The sequence below is a fragment of the Balaenoptera physalus genome, assembly GCF_965194825.1.
Source record: "Balaenoptera physalus genome assembly, chromosome: 5".
Taxonomy (NCBI): Eukaryota; Metazoa; Chordata; class Mammalia; order Artiodactyla; family Balaenopteridae; genus Balaenoptera; species Balaenoptera physalus.
In genome coordinates, this window is record NC_138884.1 from 100,912,788 (window position 1) to 100,930,297 (window position 17,510).

Genomic DNA, 17,510 nt, shown 5'->3' on the forward strand with positions numbered 1-17,510 from the left:
GACTCACCAGTGTGTTGTTTATTGGTCCGTTACTAATCTGAGAGTATTTTTTGCTGGCTGAGTTATCCACTGTAGGTGTGTCTGCCTCTTGAACAACAAAATCAGCCTCTGGGACAAGAGCCTAAAAGAAATTAGGATAAAGTTTGGTGGAAATCAGGCAACTGGCCTAAATATAGTGTCCTACTTCTCTCTTCAATCTCTCTTTGTCTTGTTTTCTTGTGAATCTGTGTTTGGGAGAAAATTCTATCTGCCTTTACTTCAAGAAAATGTTTGTGTTCTCTTAGCCTAGTAGGATGCTGAGAAATGGAGTGATTCAACAGTGACTCAAGGTATGACAGGAGAAGCTGCAAAACAGGATGGTACAAATCTCATGTGGGAAGCCAATCGGTCTCCTGCCTTAAGAAAACTATCTTAATTGAAGCAATATTTTTAAATCATCGGAAATAACTTGTTTTAAAATTGTAAGTTGTACTATTTTAATAAGACAACTATTTTCTATGTACACTTTTCTATGTACACTTTCTTATAACACGTCAACTTGATTTTTAGCTATAGAAGAATAACTTTCCATGTTTCTATAGGTCTTTGTCTGTTTCCCATTTTCTACCTAGCAGGCATTTTATTACAATGTTGTTTTGCTCCGACAAACCTTGCTAGGATATTTAATAATTGCCCTTCCTGTGTTGGAAGTTGTTATATTGATCACTTTGAGAGATAATATTTACTTTTTGGTCTGTGTCTATTTGCTCAGTGCATTTCTAATGTAGTCACAGCAATTACCAGAGCTAATTCTTAAAAGCTGAGCAATCCCAGTCCTTGGTTCCTATCTATAGGTTTTCCTTCACTTTTACAAATAATGATTTATGCAAAGTCGCCAAGACAGTTATTGCTTCAATGCAAGGTTTATTATCTCCAAGATGAACAGACAAGTCATTAAGCGCTCATGGAAGGATTAGTGTAGAGAAAGATCACCACATTGTGATTTTCTGGTTACATGGTTCAATACAATGATGGTTCAAGGAAGTAAAAGCCAATTTTAGCACTGCCATTGTAGAGCTGTGTATATCTTCAATAAGCAGTTATAAAAGCTGTGACTGATAGGAATTTCCCTACCATAAAAGTTTCTTCCATCACATACACACTAAGTGAGTCACATAGAAGAACTTCTAGGCAGTGTGATTGATTCCCCCAGTTTTATTTTCTGATATATTTCTTATATAGGAGCCAGGGCTATAGAGTAATAAGATAGATTCCACAAGAGCCTTGTTCAATTAGCATCATTACTTTATAGCCACATTTCATGTGTCGGTTTCTTAGTGTACAGCATATGTTTGTGAGTCTGTGATCATATCTGTTGTCCTGAGAATAGCTAAGACCTTTTTATCTACATTCCTAATGTGCATTAGAGTGGATGGGGCACATGGGTGGGTGACACAACTTAATCATTCCCTTATTAAAAAGACTCCAAATCTCCCATTTTCATAACTAATGAGAACCTACTGTATAGCACAGGGAATTCTACTCGGTACTCTGTGGTAACCTAAATGGGAAGGAAATCCAAAAAAGAGGGGTATATGTATATGTATGCATGATTCACTTTGCTGTACAGCAGAAACTGACACAGCAGTCGAAAGCAACTATACTCCAATAAAAAAAAAAAAAAATCTCCCATTTTCCTCAGAACAAAGCCCTATCAAGTTAGAGTGAGATTAAAGATCTCCTGTAGTCTGGCGCCAACCTCCCTCTTCCACCTAATTTCCTACTTCTTCACCCCACAAGCTCTCCACCTCAGTCATACTGGCCCAGCAGCTCTCTATCAGGACAGATGGATCTCCATCTTTCTACCTTTACTCACACTAGAATGCACCCCACTTCACCTTACTTTGTTCAGCTTTCCTAAAGCTGTAATGGCATACAATACAAATAATATTAATAACCACTGCAGCAATCACAAAAATAACAACAAAAATAGTCATTGTGATGGTGGTGGTGGTAGTATAGTAGAAGTAATAATAGAACTGATGTCTGTACAGTTGGTATAGTTTAGTAAAGAACACAGATTTAAGGCCAGATACCTGGGTTTTAACCACATTTCTCACAATTCCAAATTGTGTGAGTTAAGGCAAGTCATTTAATCTCTCTGGACTTTAGTATTCATATATTGAAAATGGGAATAATAATGCATGACCTCATGGGGTTGCTGTCAAGCTGAAATGAGTAGACACGTGTAAGTAGTGCTTAGAACAAGTAGATGATCAATAAAATTAGCTCTGATTACAGAGCACTTTCCACGTATCAAGCAGTATACTAAGTGTTTTTTTATGTCTTATTTAATTTTCTCAACAACACTTGAGGTAGAACCAATTATTCTCTCCCCAGCTTACCAATGATCACGTTTAGGCTCAGAGTTACTTCTGAGAGTAATTGAGTCAAGTTACTTAACCCAAATTCACAGAGTATGGGATTGGCTGGGCTGTAATTCAAATCCAGGCACCTAAACTACAGAGCTTTGCTCTTAACCACTTTGATTTTACTTCTTTCAAGAGCCAGTAAAAATCTTGCTTCATCTGTTGAGATTTCCTTATCCACTAAATATTTCAATATTCTATAACTTTTATTGTTTAGACACCTGTTTGATAGTAACATTATTTGAGTGTTCATTAGGTATTAAGCATCTAACAAAACTGTATTAGCTCATTTGATTTGATATCTGTAATTTGATATTTCAAATCTCCTCTCTTATGTTGTCATGAAAATCATTTGTGTGTTATTTGAACAGCAGGCCTTGACTCCTATGTTCTTTTGTATATCCAGTGTACCACACAAAATATACCTTAAACATAATAAGTGCTTTTCAGAAGCACTGCCATGGAGTGTTTTGGGTGATAATGGTAATGACGTTGATGATAGCTAAGTATATTATAAGCATATATAACAATTTAGTTTGAACATACAATATGTTAAGCAAGGAAATCAATTTAGAGGGTTTTGGAAGGATAAAATGAAAAGCATTTTGTTAGATGGCTCTACCACCAAACTAAAAGCTGGGAACCTTGGTTTCATACCTCTGCTTTGTCACAATGCTTTGTGTGATCTTGGGAGTGTCACCCGCTGCTATGTTTCTCATTTGAATTATCTGTAGAAATAAGTTAGCAAAATATTCAGCTGGTCAACCTCAAAGTGGTAGTAAGGTCCAAATAAGATAACGTATGTGAAGGAGTTCCCCAAACGTACAAAATGAACCCCTGACATGGATGAGGTTTCCATCTCAAGTGAGAGTTTCTTAATCCCGAATTGTGAACATCAGTATAACATATATTTTCTTCATAAAGTACATTCAATTTGCAACTACAAATTTTTAAGTTGCTTCTTTAAAGCCTTAATTACAATTACTGGGCATGTAACAATAAAAGGAAAACAACACAGCTGCCTTGAGCTGTGATTCATGGGTAGTCGATCAGGTTCACTCTCCATTTAAAGGGTGCTCTAAGGACCAGCATCATCGGCACTCTTGGAGAAAAATGCAGAATCTCAGGCCCTTCTCTGGAACTAGAAAACCAGGATATGAATTTTCATAAAGTCCTTTCGTGATGTATGTGTAGAATAAAAGTAAGTCACTGCCATAAGTGCCCTAATTACCCTACACATTTGCCTTCAATGACAGCTGAGATGAATTCACACCAGAAAAAAAAAAAAAAAAACAAGAGCTATTACTACATTTCAGGGATATCCAAGATCACACCCAACATGTCAAAGCCACAAAGCTTAAGTCCCAGGATTCCCAAAGGTTGCAGGTAATGGACTAATGGACTAAATAACTAAAATGTACAGTCATTACCAATAACTGGTAGAGTATCCTGTCTACCAAGTGATGCTGCTTGATGAAAGGGGCCAGTCTTAGATTCAAAGATTCTTCTGGGGACAACTCATCTATGAGGCATGTGAAGGAGAAGGAGCAATTAGCTGATGAATGCAGGATAAGTATTGGGTTGCCCAAAAAGTGCCTTTTGTTTTCAAGTAAAAATAAGGACACATTTTTCATTTTCACCAAGAACTTTATTGAACAACGTATTCACCCTTTTGTTCCACTACCTTCTGTCATTTTTCAGGCAACTTCATAATTTTATCTTCCTAAAGCTTTTTATCTTTTTGAGCAAAGAACTGTTCCAGGTGTCTTTTACAGTCTTCCAGGGAATTGAAAATTTTCCATTAAGAGAATTTTTTAAAGACCTAAATAAATGGAAATCTGAAGGTGCAATGTCTGGTGAGTGTGGTGGATGAATCAGAACTTCCCAGTGAAGCTGTAAGTTTTTGCCTGGTCATCAAAGAAACATGCGGTCTTGCATTACCCTGATGGAAGATTATGCGTTTTCTGTTGACTAATTCTGGACACTTTTCGTCGAGTGCTGCTTTCAGTTAGTCTAACTGGGAGCAGTACTTGTTGAAATTAATTGTTTCCTTTTCCAGAAGGAGCTGATAATAGAGGACTCCCTTCCAATCCCACCATATACACAACATCACCTTCTTTGGGTGAAGACCGGCCTTTGGTGTGGTTGGTGGCAGTTCATTTTGCTTGCCCCACGATCTTTTCCGTTCCACATTATTGTACAGTATCCACTTTTCATACCCTGTCACAATTTGTTTTAAAAACAGAACATTTTCATTACGTTTAACTAGAGAATTGCATGTGGAAATACGGTCAAGAAGTTTTTTTTTCCTTAACTTATGTGGAAACCAGACATCAAAGCGATTCACATAACCAAGCTGATGCAAATGATTTTCAGCGTTTGATTTGGATATTTTGAGTATTTCTGCTGTCTCCTGGATGACATAACATTGATTGGTCTCAATTAATGTCTCGATTTGATCGCTATCAACTTCAACTGGTCTACCCGACCGTGGAGCGTCATCCAGCAAGAAATCTCCAGCATGAAACTTTGCAAACCACCTTTGACATGTTCGATCAGTCACAGCACCTTCTCCGTACACTGCACAAATCTTTTTTTTTTTTTTTAACATTATGCTTGGGTTTTTTCCTTTCTTGAAATAATAAAGCATAATATGCCAAAAAAGTTGCTTTTTTCCTTCCATCTTCAATATTAAAATATCTACACAAAAATTCACCAATTTTGATGTCTTTTTTAAAATGCACCCTGATATGACAGCTGTCACATACAATCAAACACAATTGTTTTGAAGGAAGTTAAAGACAACTAAGTACTACTAGAGCCATCTTACAGAAAAAAATGAATGAACCTTTTGGCCAACCCAATAGGTGGTCAATTTTCTCTTTGAAAAAAAAAAAAAAAGGTTTTTCCTAAATAAATGTCATGGCATGTCTTGATGAGTTACTGACCTACCATGCCCACAGGGGTTCAGCTTGTACACATCGATGGCCTTGGGGACTACTGTCCACACCTGTGCAATTTGAGTGAGTTAATGAAGTAAATTTTAATTCACTAAATAATTCACAAATTTTTGAGGCACAATTATTGTCAAAAATCCCCTAATTCCCATATAATATTAGAGCATAAAGGCTCATTACCATTTTACCAAAGCAGAAATTATATTACTTCAATACTGTCCACTGAGAAACAGAGCACAGATCAAAAAACAATTTTAAATATTTTTCTTTATTCTCCATTCTACAAATTTAATTCATTTTCAAAGGAATATTTGAGGTCCCAATAGGTGCTTAAGGCTGGTTACGTCTACAGAAGCAGTGAAATGGACTAAAGAGGTGATTATCTGTGTAATTTGGGATAATTTGTTTCCACCTGAATTGTAATTGAGACAATAATGGGAATGAGAATTCCATAAGATCATGGATTTTATCTGTGTTGTTCTCCCAGTTTTCCTGAGAGTAAGGATTTTGTTCAGTTCTTCTATGCCCCAAGCTCAGAAAAGCAGGTACACAGTAGGTGATCAATAAATATTCTCTGTAAAAATGAATTCTAAAATTCCTTGAATCTCTAATTTTATTATGGAAAAATCTAATATTTGGTGATATATCATAATACCTCACAAGATCTTCATAGGTGAAAAATGCAGGCAACTGACTGATATTTTCCATGTACTCACCATTTATAATTGTCCTTTTACTTCATTGGATTTTCTGATTATTAGACAAAATATATTCCATCTATCAAGAATTTAATATCATGAGGGACATCATGAAATAATTAAAAGAACACAGATAATGAAATTAGATCTTGGTGTGACTTCTAACTCTGACACTTACCAGGTGCAAAACCAGGTGCAAAACCAGGTGGACAAGTTATTCACCCTCTAACTTTCTAATTATTAAAAAATAGGGAGGATAATGTTTTCTTACAAGAATATAGAACTTTAGTGTGATAACATCACTGAAAGCACTTAGCCTGGCATTCAAATATATCAGTTACTATCACTAATGTTAAAGTTATTTGTGTAAACATAACTTGGATGACAGGTCAATGAGCGTATACCCCTAGTCAGAGAATATGGTACAAATTAGAAAGGATTACAACTGGAGAAAAAGGCAGTGAAAATTATTCAAGATGGGCAAGGAGAAAGGATTTTACTTAAAGCCGTAAGTTACCTTTCCACCTGAAAGACTTGCTTTGATATTTTCTCCTTGCCCACCTTGAATAATTTTCACTGCATTTTCTGCTGAACTTTGTTTGTGGCATTTTGACACAGATACAGATTTGAGGGAAAAATCAATCTCAGGAGAAGGTCTTTATGATACTAAACTTTTCTACAAAATTCTATAAAATAAAGGCTATTTGCACTTGAAATAAAGATCATAGTTATGTCTGGAGCTTAACCTTTCTGGCTGCTCAATGTTATCATAACCTGAGGGAAATTGTAGACTGTCTATAACCATCAGACTTTCAGCAAAATGTGAGTTCATTCACTCATTGATTCATTCATTCGTCCATTCATCCGGCAAACATATATTAAGCATTTACTACATTCCTACCTCTGTGCTGAAAGCTGGGGGTGGAGAGATTATTGAGACTTCCTCCTCTCTCCAAACAGCTGACTAGACAACTAACCTGTTTTGATACACAGTTGCACTTCTTACACTAGAGGTAAGCATAGATACCTGTGAAAACACAAAGGGAAGTCCCCTAAACCAGAATGAATCTGTCCCAACTGGGAATATGGGTTTTTTAGTGGGCTATTCCTAACCCACATTTAAGAACAATCCTGATTCCTCAGGACATCAATGAGGAAGAGCGATTTAAGGAGACTTTGTTTTGTGAGCACCACAGTGTTGGACAGTGACTTGAGGAGGCAAAAAGGAGGTGATTCCACCAGTGAAGTTGCAACACGTCAGGGTCCCATGTTCTGTACCTCCATCTCCCGTTGCCATACTTCTAGGCATCCATCATAGAAGGGACTTTAAGATACTTAACCACCAATCCCACTCCAGTTATAGATGAATAAGGCTCTAAATAATTGATTGGTTAAGGTCACAGAGCCATTCAGTGGGGGAAGAAAGTTATAAGCCCCTGAGTCTCTGGGGTCTCTGATAAATATCCTACTCCCAGACTTATGGAACCCATGGCCCCACCTTCCTGGCTCACCAGAGCCTTTGAAGAGAAGATTGACTTCTCGTCACTCTGGGATCCACACTGAACACATGACTTTCCTCTCACAACCCCCTCCCCACCAATCTGGTTATTTAAGAAGTTCCACTTTTTTTTTTTACATTGTGTAATTATACCAAGAAAAGGGCATTGTAGTCAATGGGCTCACATAGACATTCCCCCACCAAACTATAAACATAAACTCTTTGAAGAGAGTATAGATTCTCTTACCTTTTTTTTAATCTCCAGTACCTATCCTAGCTCAGTAAATGTTGAATCAACAAATGCTTTCATCTACATTTGGTTACTGATTCCTTCAGTCCCCTGAATTCACCCTCGAAAATTCTAGAACAACCCCTTCCACAAAATTTCACACAACTTGGTTTGAACTCTCTCTACTGGTGAATCCAGTAAAAATCCCTACGACTACTGATCTAGCTTACAACATTCACTGAGAAAAACAGAACGCTACCATGCAGAAAAAAAGTCTAAAATGGACAGCATTTCCTGAGGGAGTATTATACATCATCTTTAAGAGATCATTGCTTTGTGCAAGGAAACACTATAAAGAAGAGTGAACCTTATCATCAGTTTCACTGTAGTTGAGTCTGGGAGTAAAGAGCAAGAGATTGAGAAAACTCCTGGGTAGAGATAGGAAGACTAATGAACTAGAAGATATCTAGGGTGTGTGATCCTTAATTGTATATTTCATCGCTTTTACTATTTTCTATTACAACTTTATAGGTGGCTAGCTGTAGTTTCCAAGAACCAATACTTGGCAGTAAGAATTTGTTGAAGAAAATAAAAAGAAACTCTCAAATTCTTTAGAAACTTTTTTCCCTTTAATAGATTTTCACCTTTCTCCCCTGAAGCAGCAATTCTTTCAGAAACAAGCACACTACATTTATTTCAGAAATGCATAAGGAACTTTTTAATATCTCACACTCATTTTCTCCTTACCTTCTTAAGAATTTGTCTTCCTTATATTTCAATATAAGGCAATATCATGAGTCATAAGATTGATATCTAATTATTACAAGTGAAATAATTGGAAGTAATGGAAATTTATTTCTCTCTCAGAGTGTTGAGGAAATTCAAGTATTTTCTATTTGATAAACAGTTATTGGCTTTGAACTGTGCAGAATTTGGTGGGTCTTAATCCCATTCAAGAAGTTCTCAGTTAGATGAGGCCAACTGAAGTACAAAAGCTCATATAGACCAAATTCACTCCTACAAACTTAAGTGGAAAAGAAAACAAAATGGAAGGTCATAAACATTTATTTAGTGCTCAATATGCATGATTCTCATAAACGTATCTCATATTTATGTCAGTTTATCTTCATGGAAACCCAGTGAGGTTTCCTTTGGTTTACAAAAGAGTGAATAGGCTTAGAAAGTCTAGGTAACTTGCCTAAGGTCACACAGACAATAAGTAAGAGAGCCAGGATAATAATTCAGGTCTGTTAATCATTGAAGAAGAGAATGGAATTGTGGTTGCCAGGGGTTAGGGGGAGAGGGAAAGGAGAGGTATTGTTCAAAGGATATGAAGTTTCCATTATACAAGATGAATAAGTCTTAGAGACCTACTGTATATCATGGTGCCTACTATTAACAATACTACATTGTATACTTAAAATTTTGCTAAGAGGGTAAATCTTATGTTGTGTTCTTATCACAGAAATATTAATAATAATGTATAGAAGGGTGGAAGAAAACTTTTGGAGGTAATGAATAGGTCTATGGCATAAATCATGATTATGATTTCATGGGTGCACACTTACCTTCAAAGGCATCAAGTTGTATACATTAAATATGTACAGCTTTTTGTATGTCAATCATACCTCAATAAGGTTTTTTTTTAAAGTATGACAATTCTACTCTTCTCACTAAATACTTTTTGTTTGCAAATGTTATTTTTCCTTAAAAAATGTTATTTCTGTAAACAAACCAGAAAACAAAAGCCCTTAACGTTTAAGTTGACTAAAAAGAAATAGTATGACACATAAAGTAAATGTGTTACCAATGACCTCTCATAAATCCAAATTAGAAATAATGGGTACTGTAGAAATAATGTCTGCTCATCCTTTCTTGCTCAATGGAAAATTTCCCCTGAAGTTTCTGGCAGGTGCTTATAATTTGGTCTTCTTTCTATAGATAATATGCACACTGAAGTATTTTATGTCAAAAAAAAAAAAAAAAGAATTCAAGTTTGTTGGACTCTAACACCTCCTGATAGTGGTTAAAGATGAGCTAAAATGAATTTTTGGTGTCCCCTCTTTTCCAGTCCATTTAGTGATAGGAACAGTGAGGACCAGAAGATCTTAAAACTTGTCAGTTTGTGTCAGATCTAGAGGAGACCCATTCTGATAAAGTCTCTGTTTAGAGCATAGATGACCCTTTGTTTAGAGCACAGATGACCCTTTGCTTCACTTATCTGGTATTTCAGCTGAAGTACTTTGAAGATCGGAATCATCTCAGAAAGTGATCTAATTCTGTTTCAGCCAGCACCAGCTGTGTCCACATATGGTGACTGAATTGAACTTAGACTTTAAATAGAGTCAAGTCGGTGAGCAGAACTGCCCAAATGATCCATTGCACCAGTAAACACAGCAGCAAGATGCACACTAGCTCAAGTGGTCAGCACCATCCTTTAGTCCTATTCTTATTTTGAGGAGATAGTGTATCATTATACTATTTTAGAACATACATTTAAAAATATACATTCTGGTCACTGAGAAAAATTTTCCTTCTGAGATTCTATTTGAAAAGTGTGCTGAACCTTCCCAGAACTTCTGAATAAGTAATAAAAATAAAATTGTTTCTCACATATATAAATAAATGTGTTATATTCTCTGGCATTGCTGTCTCATTTGAACCTCACAACCACCCATTAGACGAGGAAAATTGAGACTCAGAGAAGTTAAATGACTCATCCTGCAAAGTCCAATCTTTTGAGTCTAAGTCTAGGACTCTTTCCACTGAGCCTGCTGCCAACTAGAAAATTACAACTGGACACTTAAGGCCCTCACACACTTTCCCATAGCTCACGTCCAGACAGGACTTCTTTAGTCTACCACTCCTTTGTCAATTCTGACAAGGCTGAGGAAGGAGAATGAGAGGGCAAGAGGGTTGGCATCAGGAAGAAAAGCCTACCCTTTGCTTCTTCCTTTGCAGACCAAGTTCTTAAGGAGAAACTTAAGGATAGATCAAATCTCACTTCTCTAAGCTTTCCTGACACTATAAACCTGTCCTTCCTAGCATGTGTCATGATTATAATTTTACATCTCTATTGGTGTGATTTACAGATTAATGTCAGCCTTCTCTCCTGGATTACAGTATCCATCAGAGTAGAGACAAGGGGTGGCCCATCATTGTTTCTCTAGTGCCTATCATAATATCTGGTATATAGCAGATGTCTACAGATATATGTTTACATGTTCAGTGAATGAATAAATGAAGGAATGAGCCAAGAGAATATGGAAGAAGAAAAAGATATGCATCCTAGGATCAGATGCAGAGATAATTGGGGAATTTTCAATTATACAATATGTTGAAGCTTACCTGAATGAATGCAATGAGATATTTTAATTGTAGTCATTATTATTATTATATTAGCATTTTGATATTATTTTATGGGTCTTTTTGGCTTTTTTGGGGGGAGGTGGAGCAGAGAGTAGATTAAGGAAGATTTGAGGTAAGTAGAGAAAGAAATAAATAGGGAGATTATTTGATGTAATACTTCTGGTTTTCTGCCCTAATAAACCAATAGTTAGGTTGTCAATACAATGAAGCATTATTCAAGGACTGCATTTCTTACCATTTACCAAGAACAAAAAATCCAAATAGAGTATATTTCTAATTTACTCTTTGAATCCTTTAACTAACATAAGACTTTGAACTCTGAAAGAATTTCCACCATCCAATTCATGTTCATCATCAGGCCCTATACTCAGTTTTTAAACATTTCATTCTCAATGCTATTGTATTACAGTTCACAACAGAAATGCTTATTCCCCCAAACACCTGTTTTTGCTCAAACAAAACAAAAACCATCAATACAGTTCAAGTGCGGTAAATCCTATCTACAATCCCCATTATTTTCATTGGGAAATAATAACAATTCCTGAACCTGAGAATTGAATACTCCATTCAACTTCTGTAAAGATTTTCATCAGCAAAACCCAGAGCACTCAAGTATACAATGATGAGATTAGAGTCTGCTAAAACTATTGCATTGTTGGAGCTTTCAGATAGTGCTCATTTGACAATCTCTATGTTTTAAACCTAATGAAGTATGGCCAGCATATATGCAAATTAAACTATGTTGAGAAATACTGCATTGTCCATATCATCAGAAACCCTCATGTGGAAATGGATCATTTCTGTGGCTTGGGGTAGCTAATTATTCCTGGAAAAGGGAGGGGTGGTAGTCAGAGAAGGAAGTGCAGGGGGGAAAATGGGGCACCTGGAAAAAGCAGAGAGTCAACAGAGATAAAAGGGGGCACTTGACTGCTGAGATGGAGAGACAGAAAAGCCAAAGTCGCCCCAGCTTGTCTCCCAGCTGTAAAATCAGCCCAGGATCAGATGAAAAACATCATTAATTTCAATGTAATTAAATATCATTAATAAGATGCTCTGGAGTGTGTGCTGCTTAGAGATAATGGAAGCCCGTGGGCATGACCTATGGGAAGGCTATATCTCAGGATCACACCGACTCTGGGGTTCCATGCAGAGCTAGGAAAGTAAAAGTTGTGCAGTTAGTTAACTTTGTTTATTGACGTCACAGCTCTTTCAATAACACTGCCTCTAATGAAAGAAATCAGAGAAGATGGTTCATGGCAGCCATAAAATTTATCTTCATCAAATCAGTAGAAAGAATTGCATTTCCTAAAGCCAACCAGGCAAACATTTCACCTTAACGAAAACCCCTATGGATAAGTACGTGGTAGGAATGCCTTTATAAGTGGAAGAACATCTTACAGGGGTTTCAGTTCTACACTTCGCTTATAAAATCACGTATAACCAAAACAGTTCTGGGTTGCACTGGCTTGGTGAGATGCTAACACATGCCTGTGACAGGTTTTGATGGCTGTGAAGTTGCCCCTCTTCCTCCATGAGTGTGAGACTCAATTATGACTCCCTTGAGCTGGAGAGCAATGCACGTCACAAAAGCACAGCCTGGGAGAACAGGAGGAGTGATATTCCATGTTGAATTTTATTTTCTTTCTAATTTTCTCCCTCCCTTCCTTCCTGTCTCCATAAATAAATAAATTCAGGAAAATGAAATGAATATCTGATGCTATTACACTATACTCTTCCCTCTGTCTGCAAGATCATTTCTCTCACCTGTGTTCTCACACCTCACTCTTTATACAGCCCATTCATACCCCATACAACATTTGAGACTCCACTCAATACCCCTGACTCTCCAAGTCTAATTTACTTGGCCCTCTTCTGTGTTCTTGGAATCCTGTGTGCCCCTCTATGCAATCGCTTATCATGTCTAGAGTAATAATTGGTTTACATAGCTCCATCTGCACTAGACTAGGAGTTCAGCTGTCTGTGTCATATGTCTCTTTGTATCATTAACATTGAAAACAGTGCATGGCATCTGGGAGTTATTCAGCAAATAAGGAAGGGAGGAAGAAGTGAAAGAAGAAAGAATGAGAGATCTGTGTGACTTGAGCAATTTTTCACCCCAAGGGGCATCAATTTCCTTATCTGGAAAGTGATGGGGTGGCTAGTTCCAATTTTGGAAATCAGTATTCTATGTTTCTAGACTTGGAACAACCTCACTGAGACCTAACATCAAGCCAAAAAGAAGCAATTAAAGGAAATACTTTAGATAAGAAATAGGCTTTAAAAATAATCCAATCAGCAGAATGCATCTCAAAATATGTGCACAGCTCTGAGCCACTATCTTAAACAGTTGGGAAGTAGCATGTTCAGCAGTGAAAAAATATCTAGGGACTTGGCCAGTATGAACCCACAGATGTTCCTGTTGAACTCAGCTGATGAGTTTCCTTCAAAGCCATTAACCAGAGTCCTTAGTTCACCTCCAGGGCACAGCCCACTCAGGCCCTGCACCTTTGGCTTATAAAAAAAGAGAAGGAAGGAAGGAAGGAAGGAAAGAAGGAAGGAAGGAAGGAAGGAAGAAAGGAATAAAAAGAGAAAAAGAGAAAGGTATCTCCTAACAGAGAGTACAACTTGTATCATGTGTTCCAAGAGTTGATGACCTCTCTCTTTCTAAAGAATAGTTATCATTTGAAGTAAGAGTGCCAAAAAAAATAGATTTATTCATTATTTTATGGTTACTCCTCACTTATCATTTCTCCCTCCAGGCCAGAATGCCCTACCACTATCCACAGGCAGCAGGTGTAGAAAGTGGAAAAGGCATAAGTTTGCTTATCAAGGGATTTTTAATTGTGCATAGGGAGGTTGGAAACGTGTGGAGAAGAAATTAATTTGTTGAGTGTTGACTCTGCGGCAAAAGCTTTATATACAGTATCTCATTAATTTTAAGCTTCACAAGATCCCTTCCAGGTACTATCATCATTTTACAAGGAGGAGGAAAGGGAAGAAAAGGGGTTTCAAAATAAGTTGCTTAAGTCATCCAGTAAAAAAGTGACAAAACAAGAATTTGAGCCTCAGCCATGGAGAGTGCAAAGCCACCAAAATTCCTCCTGACCTAAAACCTACCTGCTCAATCACTGCTTCCCTAGTTACTCCAAAACATCCACCTGGGTGCCAAGGGTTATAAGTGAGTGGAGTGATACACTCAGATCTCAGAGAAACCTACGGGGACCTAGGGAAGCATGAGTCCCTGGGCCCATTCTTCCATCACAAGTGGCTTCACCTGTTTAACCCAGTGCTCCAAATGAAAGAGGAGGGAAGAGGTCAGGGCACAAGCTTTGAAAGAATGACACAGCCTAAGGACATGACATAAACTCATTAGAACCAAATGGGTCCAAGATGGTGGACAAGTCAACTTCCACTAGACCTTGAGCCTCAGTATATGCTCACTTTAATACATTAGCAAGCTAAGCAACACACCCACAGGTGCCATTACAGTTCCAAGGCTGACCATAAGGATCAAAAAGTGGGCAGTGTCCCAATTCCTGGAAATCCCTGCACCTTCCCGAAATAGCTGGAATACTGCTCCCACTCATTAGCCTATGAAATTACCCACCCCTATAAAAACTGACAACCCCATACCCTGGTGCCACTCTCGCCTTCTGAGATGACCCACACTCTGTCTGTGGAGTGTGTTTCTTTCTAAATAAATCCACTTCTCACCTATCACTTTGTCTCTCACTGAATTCTTTCTGCAATGAGACATCAAGAACCTGAGCTTTGGTCAGAGACTTTCAAGATGGCAGAGGAGTAAGATGTGGAGATCATCTTTCTCCCCATAAATACATCAAAAATACATCTATATGTGGAACAACTCCTACAGAACACCTACTGAATGCAGGCAGAAGACATCAGACTTTCCAAAAGGCAAGAAAATCCCCACGTACCTGGGTAGGGCAAAAGAAAATAGAAAAAACAGAGATAAAAGAATAAGGACAGGATGCACACCTCTGGGAGGGAGCTGTGAAGGAGGAAAGGTTTTCACACACTAAGGAGCCCCTTCACTGGCAAAGACAGGGGGTGGGCGGGGGGAAGCTTCAGAGCCATGAAGGAGAGTGCAGCAACAGGGATGCAGAGGGCAAAAGCGGAAAGATTCCCACACAAAGTGCCAACAAGCACGCACCAGCCTGAGAGGCTTGTCTGCTCACCCACTGGGGAATGTGGGGGCTGGGAGCTGAGGCTCAGGATTCGGAGGTCAGACCCGAGGGAGAAGACTGGGGTTGGCTGCGTGAAGACAACCTGAAGGGGGCTAGCGTGCCACAGCTAGATGGGAGGGAGTCCGAGAAAAAGTCTGGACCTGCTGGGGAGGCAAGAGAACTTTGTTTTGGGGTGCACAAGGAGAGGGAATTCCTTCCCAGTGTGCGCACAGAAGACAGATCACCACCAAACGAGCTCAAGAGATGGGCATGAACTGCTAACGCTGCTGCCGCTGCCACCAAGAATCATGTGTGCAAGCGCTGGTCACTATCCACAACCTCTGGGAGCCTCTGCAGTATGCCACTGCCAGGGTCCCGTGATCCAGGGACAAGTTCTCCTGGAAAACACACAGCACACCTCAGACTGTCTTAACGTCATGCTGGCCTCTGCCGCCTCAGGCTCAGCCCACATTCCAATTATGACTACTGTACCCCTCCCTCACCCTGGTCTGAGTGAGAAAGAGAGCCCTAATCATCCGCTGCTTTAACCCCCTCCTGTCTGAGCAGGGAACAGACTCCTAAGGGTGGCGTACACACAGAAGTGGGGCAAAAACCAAAGCTAAACACCAGGAGCTGTGCAAACAAAGAAGAGAAAGGGAAATTTTTCTGTGCAGCCTCAGGAGCAGCATATTAAATCCACACAATCAACTTGATAAACCTTGCATCTGAAGAATAGCTGAATAGACAACGAATGTTCCCAAAATTGAGGCGGTGGACTTTGGGAGCAACTGTACACTTGGGGTTTGCTTTCTGTGTCTAATTTGTTTCTGGTTTTATGTTTATCTTAGTTTAGTATTTAGAGCTTATTATCATTGGTGGATTTGTTTACTGGTTTGGTTGCTCTCTTCCCTTCTTTTTTAATATATATATTTTTCGTTTTGTTTTGTTTTTCTCTTTTTGTGTGTAAGTGTATGCTTCTTTGTGTGATTTTATCTCTATAGGTTTGCTTTTATCATTTGTCCTAGGGTTCTGTATGTTCGTTTTTATTTTTTGGTTATATTTTTTTCTCCTCTCTTCCTTTTCTTCTGAGCCATGTAGCTGCCAGGGTCTTGGTGCTCCAGCGAGGTGTCAGGCCTGAGCCTCCAAGGTGGGAAGGCTGAGACCAGGACATTGGACCACCAGAAACAACCCAGTCCCACGTGATATCAATCGGCGAGAGATCTCCCAGAGATCTTTGTCTTAACACTAAGACCCAGCTCCACCCAACAACCAGCAAGCTCCAGTGCTGGATGCCCCATGCCAAACAACTAGCAAAAGAGAAACACAACACCACCCATTAGCAGAGAGGCTGCCTAAAGTCATATTAAGTTCACAGACACCCCAAAACACACCAACAGACATAGCCCTGCCCACCAAAGGACAAGATACAGCCCCACCCACCACAGCACAAGCACCAGCCCCCTCCACCAGGAAGCCTACACAAGCCACTGAAGCAACCTCAACCACTGGGGGCAGACACCAAAAATAACGGGAACTATGTACCTACAACCTGCAAAAAGGAGATCCCAAACACAGTAAGTTAAGAAAAATGAGAAGACAGAGAAATATGCAGCAGATGAAGGAACAAGGTAAAAACCCACCAGACCAAACAAATGAAGAGGAAATAGGCAGTTTACCTGAAAAAGAATTCAGAGTAATGATACTAAAGGTGACCCAAAATCTCAGAAATAGAATGGAGAAAATACAAGAAACGTTTAACAAGGACCTAGAAGAACTAAAGAGCAAACAAACAATGATGGACAACACAATAAATGAAATTAAAAATACTTGAGAAGGAATCAATAGCAGAATAACTGAGGCAGAAGAACACATAAGTAACCTGGAAGATACGATAGTGGAAATAACTACCAACAGAGCAGAATAAAGAAAAAAGAATGAAAAGAATTGAGAACAGTCTCAGAGACCTGTGGGACAACATTAAATGCACCAAAACTTGGATTATAGGGGTCCCAGAAGAAGAAGAGAAAAAGGAAAGGGTCTGAGAAAATATTTGATGAGATTATAGTTGAAAAGTTCCCTAACATGAGAAAGGAAATAATTAATCAACTCCAGGGAGCACAGAGAGTCCCATACAGGATAAATCCAAGGAGAAACACGCCAAGAC

General features: G+C 38.6%; 1 long non-coding RNA gene across 13 annotated transcripts in view; it reads right to left on the bottom strand.

Annotated features, from left to right (window-relative positions):
* LOC309660941 overlaps window positions 1-17,510 on the bottom strand; it is a 244,056-nt gene that overhangs the window by 205,612 nt on the left and 20,934 nt on the right. For all 13 annotated transcript variants that reach the window (XR_014263727.1, XR_014263728.1, XR_014263729.1 and 10 more), the window contains exon 2: window positions 8-121. This is a non-coding gene — a long non-coding RNA (uncharacterized lncRNA). The remainder of the gene's footprint in view (window positions 1-7; window positions 122-17,510) is intronic.